Source organism: Elephantulus edwardii, unplaced genomic scaffold (genome assembly GCF_000299155.1).
Source record: "Elephantulus edwardii isolate Elephantulus edwardi_28Jun2011 unplaced genomic scaffold, EleEdw1.0 scaffold00024, whole genome shotgun sequence".
NCBI classification, from domain to species: Eukaryota; Metazoa; Chordata; class Mammalia; order Macroscelidea; family Macroscelididae; genus Elephantulus; species Elephantulus edwardii.
The window spans coordinates 24,030,775-24,035,799 of NW_006399774.1; positions in this window are offsets into that span (position 1 = coordinate 24,030,775).

Sequence of the window (5,025 nt, forward strand, 5' to 3'; positions counted from 1 at the left end):
AATAAAAGTACTTAATATTATCTTATAGATGAGAAAGAACTATATTGAAGAGAGCGCAGTGTGACAGTTTGTTGCTTTTTTTCTTTACTGTTATTTTCCCGGAAGAATTTAACACAGAGTTCATCTCCACAGTTTATGAAAAGCCAAGTGAAGTTCTTAGACCTGGGTCCATCATATTTATTAATTGTAATATTAATAACTTAAAAGATATGATGGATCCAGGTCTAAGAACTTCACTTGGCTTTTTAAAAATTGTTATATTAATAATACATAGAGAGAGACCAGTTGGCCTAGTGGACAGAAAGTGATGCTGCCAAGGCGAAGGTGGTTGACTGTAATCCACGCCCTCAGGCCTGTTTTCGATGGTTTCTGGTCAAACGTTCTTCTAGGTCGTATAGCCCTGGTCTGTCCATTCGCTGTACTTCTGGTTGCTGTGAAGCTGAACACTGTGACACTGATGTCAAATGCAATAATGGCCACCCATGCGGACAGTGTTTGGTGGAGCTCCCCAAATAAAACAAGCTTGGAAGCAGGAGTGGCATCCACTTCTGTAAATAGCCTGCCTCTGGAAACCCTATGAACCTATAGAAAGGATGAAAGTCATGCAAGTGTTGAGGACTTTCATTCATAGGGTCGGTATGAGTCATTTACGACTCGATGGCACTTAACAATAAGAACAACAATATTAATAATAATTTATTTGAATAATCATAATAGCATTTGTGATAAATTCCAAAAGGGTGAAAAGTTAAAATATTTCTAACAGTAAATGCTACAGAAAAAGAAATCTGCTACTTTCTACATTTTCCAAATTTCTTTCTTTTCAACTCTTCCAAAATGCTAGCTAAAGGGCAAAATAAAGCAACAACAACAAAAATGTGTTTCTACTCAAGAAATGTAAAAAAGAAAGAAAGAAAGACATGTTAAAATAAACAGAGATTTCTTGGTCAGTTTTTCTTTCCAAAAATTAAAAAAAAAGTGAAATCACATATGATAACTATTAATGTTCCCTTTCCAGATTATGAAACATGGTATTCATAAACAATTTATAAATTGATGAGGGAGACTGAAACTACTTACAGTGCTGAGAATTGTGGGGTCCAACAGAAGCTCCACAAAATGACTGTGGTTTGGTGAGGAACAGTAAAGGGAAACATAGACCCCCATTTCCAGAACCACAAGCATTGTTCTATTCCAGTGAACAGGGTTGGTGAGACACCTTCATTGCATTTCCCCTTAAACTCAACTTCTACAGCTGCTGGCACCACTGTGCTCTCTGTCACTGTGGGTGAAGTTGAAGACTGGATTTTATAGTTGATGAATCTGGACTTCATTGTGCTCTTTCCTACTTTATGTTTGTTTGTGATGGGTTCCCCCCGCAGTATCTCAGCAGATCACATTCTGTTGTCCCCCTGTGTTTCACCAGATCACATTCTTACCTGTACTTCACCATAACTCGTGGACTTTATTGTTTTCTCCAATTTTTTAAAACTCTTTTATATCCGTTTGCATACATTGTGTTTCACACACTCCTCCATTCACATTGTGTTTCATACGATTATTCCCATATACTGTGTTTTATAAAATTAAACATCTTGAAGGATATGTACATGTACAGCCAAGCACAATCAATAAGAGTGCATCTGAATTCCAAAATCAATCTCCATAATAGTCTATGTGTTTCCTACTGCCAAAGGGGCCCTTTAGAGTAGTGAGAGAAGATCTTCACCCTGAAACCCACAGCGTCCCTTTTCAGCAGGAAGTAGCTAAGAGAATACGCCGTCCCCTTTTCCTTATGACTCAGGGTGAAGTCTCTCTCAGGGAGGAGTGATAGGGAATGGGAAAGGACACACTGACAAAGAAGATTAATCAGAACTGGCTTTGACAAGCACTGTGGCATTTGGACAAGAACAAACTGGGAGGAGGGTAGAGAGAATAGTGCAACAATGAATGAGTGGAAGCCCAAAATCTCTGTAAATGTTTATGAAAATTAATAAAATATAATTATAGAAAAAAAAATTAAACATCACTGATCCATGTCCACCATTACCCCCCTTTTCAGGCCCCCCTGGATCTCTATAGCCAAATGTCCATCAAAAATACATGGATTGAGAAGCTGTGGTTAAATTAACTCTATGGAATACTATGTAGCGCTCAGAAACAATGACTTTGAAAAAATACTATATAACATGGAAGAGTCTGGAAAGTCTAATGCTGAGTGAACTAACTCAGTCTCATAAGGACAAACATGGCATAAAAGCTTTGTTGTGAAGACAGAAGGATAACCAGTCACACACACACACACACACACGCACATATACATATACACACAAAGGTCCAAAGGGAGAAGGGGTAGGAGAAAGGTCACTGGGGGGATTCTCAAGGATGCAGAGTTTGGGGGCAGGGGCGAGGGTGAGGGAGTTAGGAGAGATCCTTCAAATTACTTTTATTTATGACAGATGATTGAAAGGCTCATTTGTACTCAGTTATGAAAACCTTATTTATTAAATTCCCATTATTTTAAGCATTATGCATACAGTTGTAGACAAGGAAGATGAAATCTTTCAATGAGTTTAAAAACTCCACATGAGCTGCTTGAATCCACCAGATGCTCTGCTGGAGAAGGAGGGACAATCTCCTCCTGTACCAGTCAGATCTGATTTGATGGTGCGCACACACATGCACACACACACACACACACACACACACACACACAAAGATAATTTTTTAAAAAAATATCCACATGAAATGAATGCAACATAAATGTGCACTAAGTAATACAGAACACATTCCTGAGATCTCTCACCAAGATTAGGATTGAGATGCTTGGAAATGTCTTTACGAGGAAGGGTTAGTGAAGTTGAAGCCTGCAATCTGAGTGGGAGTTAGATGTCTTGTGAAAGGGAAGATGCTTTGGAATCAGTAACTCTTCGTATGTCTAGTGGTGGAGAATTGGCTGGCACTAGTCCTCAAGCAGGTAACTGTTAACTAAAAGCTTGGAGGTCTGAATGCACCCAAGGCATTTGACAAAAAAGGTCAGCAACACACCTAGAAAACCAGCCACCGAAAACTCTGTGGGGCATGGTTTTTCTCTGTCAATATGAGTTGCAGTGACTTGAAATAAAACCGAAGGCTTTACCAGGTTAACTGGTGGAAGACAATTTTCTTTTTCTTTTCCTTTTTTTTGTAAAAGATTTATTTGGGTGAAAGTTTATAGAGAAAATGAGTTTTCCATTCAGTTTTTTCCAGAAATTTATACTACAAAGCCTGAAGAAATTACTTTAAAGGCTGCAATAATATATCTATTTTATACTGTGCTATTTCAAGTTTAGCTAACAGTATATAGGTTTTTAAATGTCTGAGTTGGCAGAATTACGCCTAGAAAGTATGTGTTGCTATTTTGTACCACTGAGTTAGAATCGTCCTATAGCGGACCCTTCATTGGGTTTTCAAAGACAATCCACAGAAGGAGATTGCCTATCATTTGCCCATGGAGCAACTGGTTTAATACAACCACATGCCTTCCAGTGTGAAGCAAAGCTTCTTATCACTAGGCCATCAGAGCTCCCTAGAAAGTATATATTAGGGTAGAATTAATTATAAAGTCTTATTGTCTTACTTGTTTCACCTCATATAATTTGGATATGTAGTTAGGAAGGGCCAGTCCTTGGAAAAGAGCAGCATGCTTGGAAAGGCAGAAGATCATAAAAATAAAAGATACTTAATAAGGTATATTGACACAGGTTACAGTGAGCTCCAGGATATCAGATACTGTGAGGATGGCCCAGGACAGGACAAGATTCAGATCTGTTGTTCATAGAAGTAATTGACTTGACAGCTCCTAACATGCAGAAGTCTGGGCTTTATGAGGAAGAATGTGGCATAAGGATTAGAGGATGACTTATCAATCACCTGCATTATGCAGACACCATAACCCTGCTTGCTGAAACTGAGGAGGACCTGAAGAATTTGTGGGAGAGGGTCGGACACTGTAGTCTGCAATATGGATTGAAGCTCAACATCAAGAAGACAAAGATTCTCACCACTGGGCCAATTGCCAGATCCTGATATATGGAGAAGAGATTGAAATAGTTAACAATTTTAGCTTGCTCTGGTCCACAATCAATGCCCTTGGCACCAGCAGTCAGGAAATCAAAAGATGAATTGTATTAGGAAAATCGGCTCTCAGAGACTTCTCCAGAGTCCTGAAGAAAAATTATGTCAGTATAGAGAATAAGGTGCATCTGATCCAAGCCATGGTCTTTGCAATTACTTGCTGGACAATGACTAAGGATGACAGAAGAAAAATCTATGTTTTTGAGTTGTGGTGCTGAAAAGAGTATTGAACATACTGTGGACCAACAAGAGAACAACTGTTTGTTCTGTCCAAAACCAAGCTGCTCCTTGGAGGCAAGGATTTTGAGGCTCCATCTCACATACTTTGGCATGTGGCCATGAGGGACCAGTCCTTAGAGAATTGTATCATACTTCAAAGAGTGGAGGAACAGTGCAGGAGAGGAAGACCCTGAATGAAATGACTTGACACTGTAACTGGGGTAATGAGGGTAGCTGTGTCAGAGACAGTGAGATTGGCTGAGGATAGAGCAGGGTTTAGAGCTATTGTGCTTAAGATCAGTATGAGTGGTAGTTGACTCAGTGGTATACAACAAAAATAATAACAATGCAAAAACTACCTTACTAATTACATGATAAAGTTGTATAAGACTCTCATAATAAAGTGAAAAAACCCCACATCTGGCTAGTATTACATTTACTACATTGTAGAGACTGTTCTATCCTTTTCCTTGCCTGCAATTTTCTTCTAGTCTTTATTCTGTTTATTGGCCATGTTCTATTATCCCTACCTCACAGCCTCACACAGTGTTTCTCTCTAGAATATGTGCCTGATCTCCCTCCATGTGAAATGTTGATGTTCCTCCTCCCTCCCATCATCATCACTCTCCATTCCTGTAGGTCTCTATTGTGAATCTATAATAAAACCACTTAGAGTTGTTGGTTTGTTGA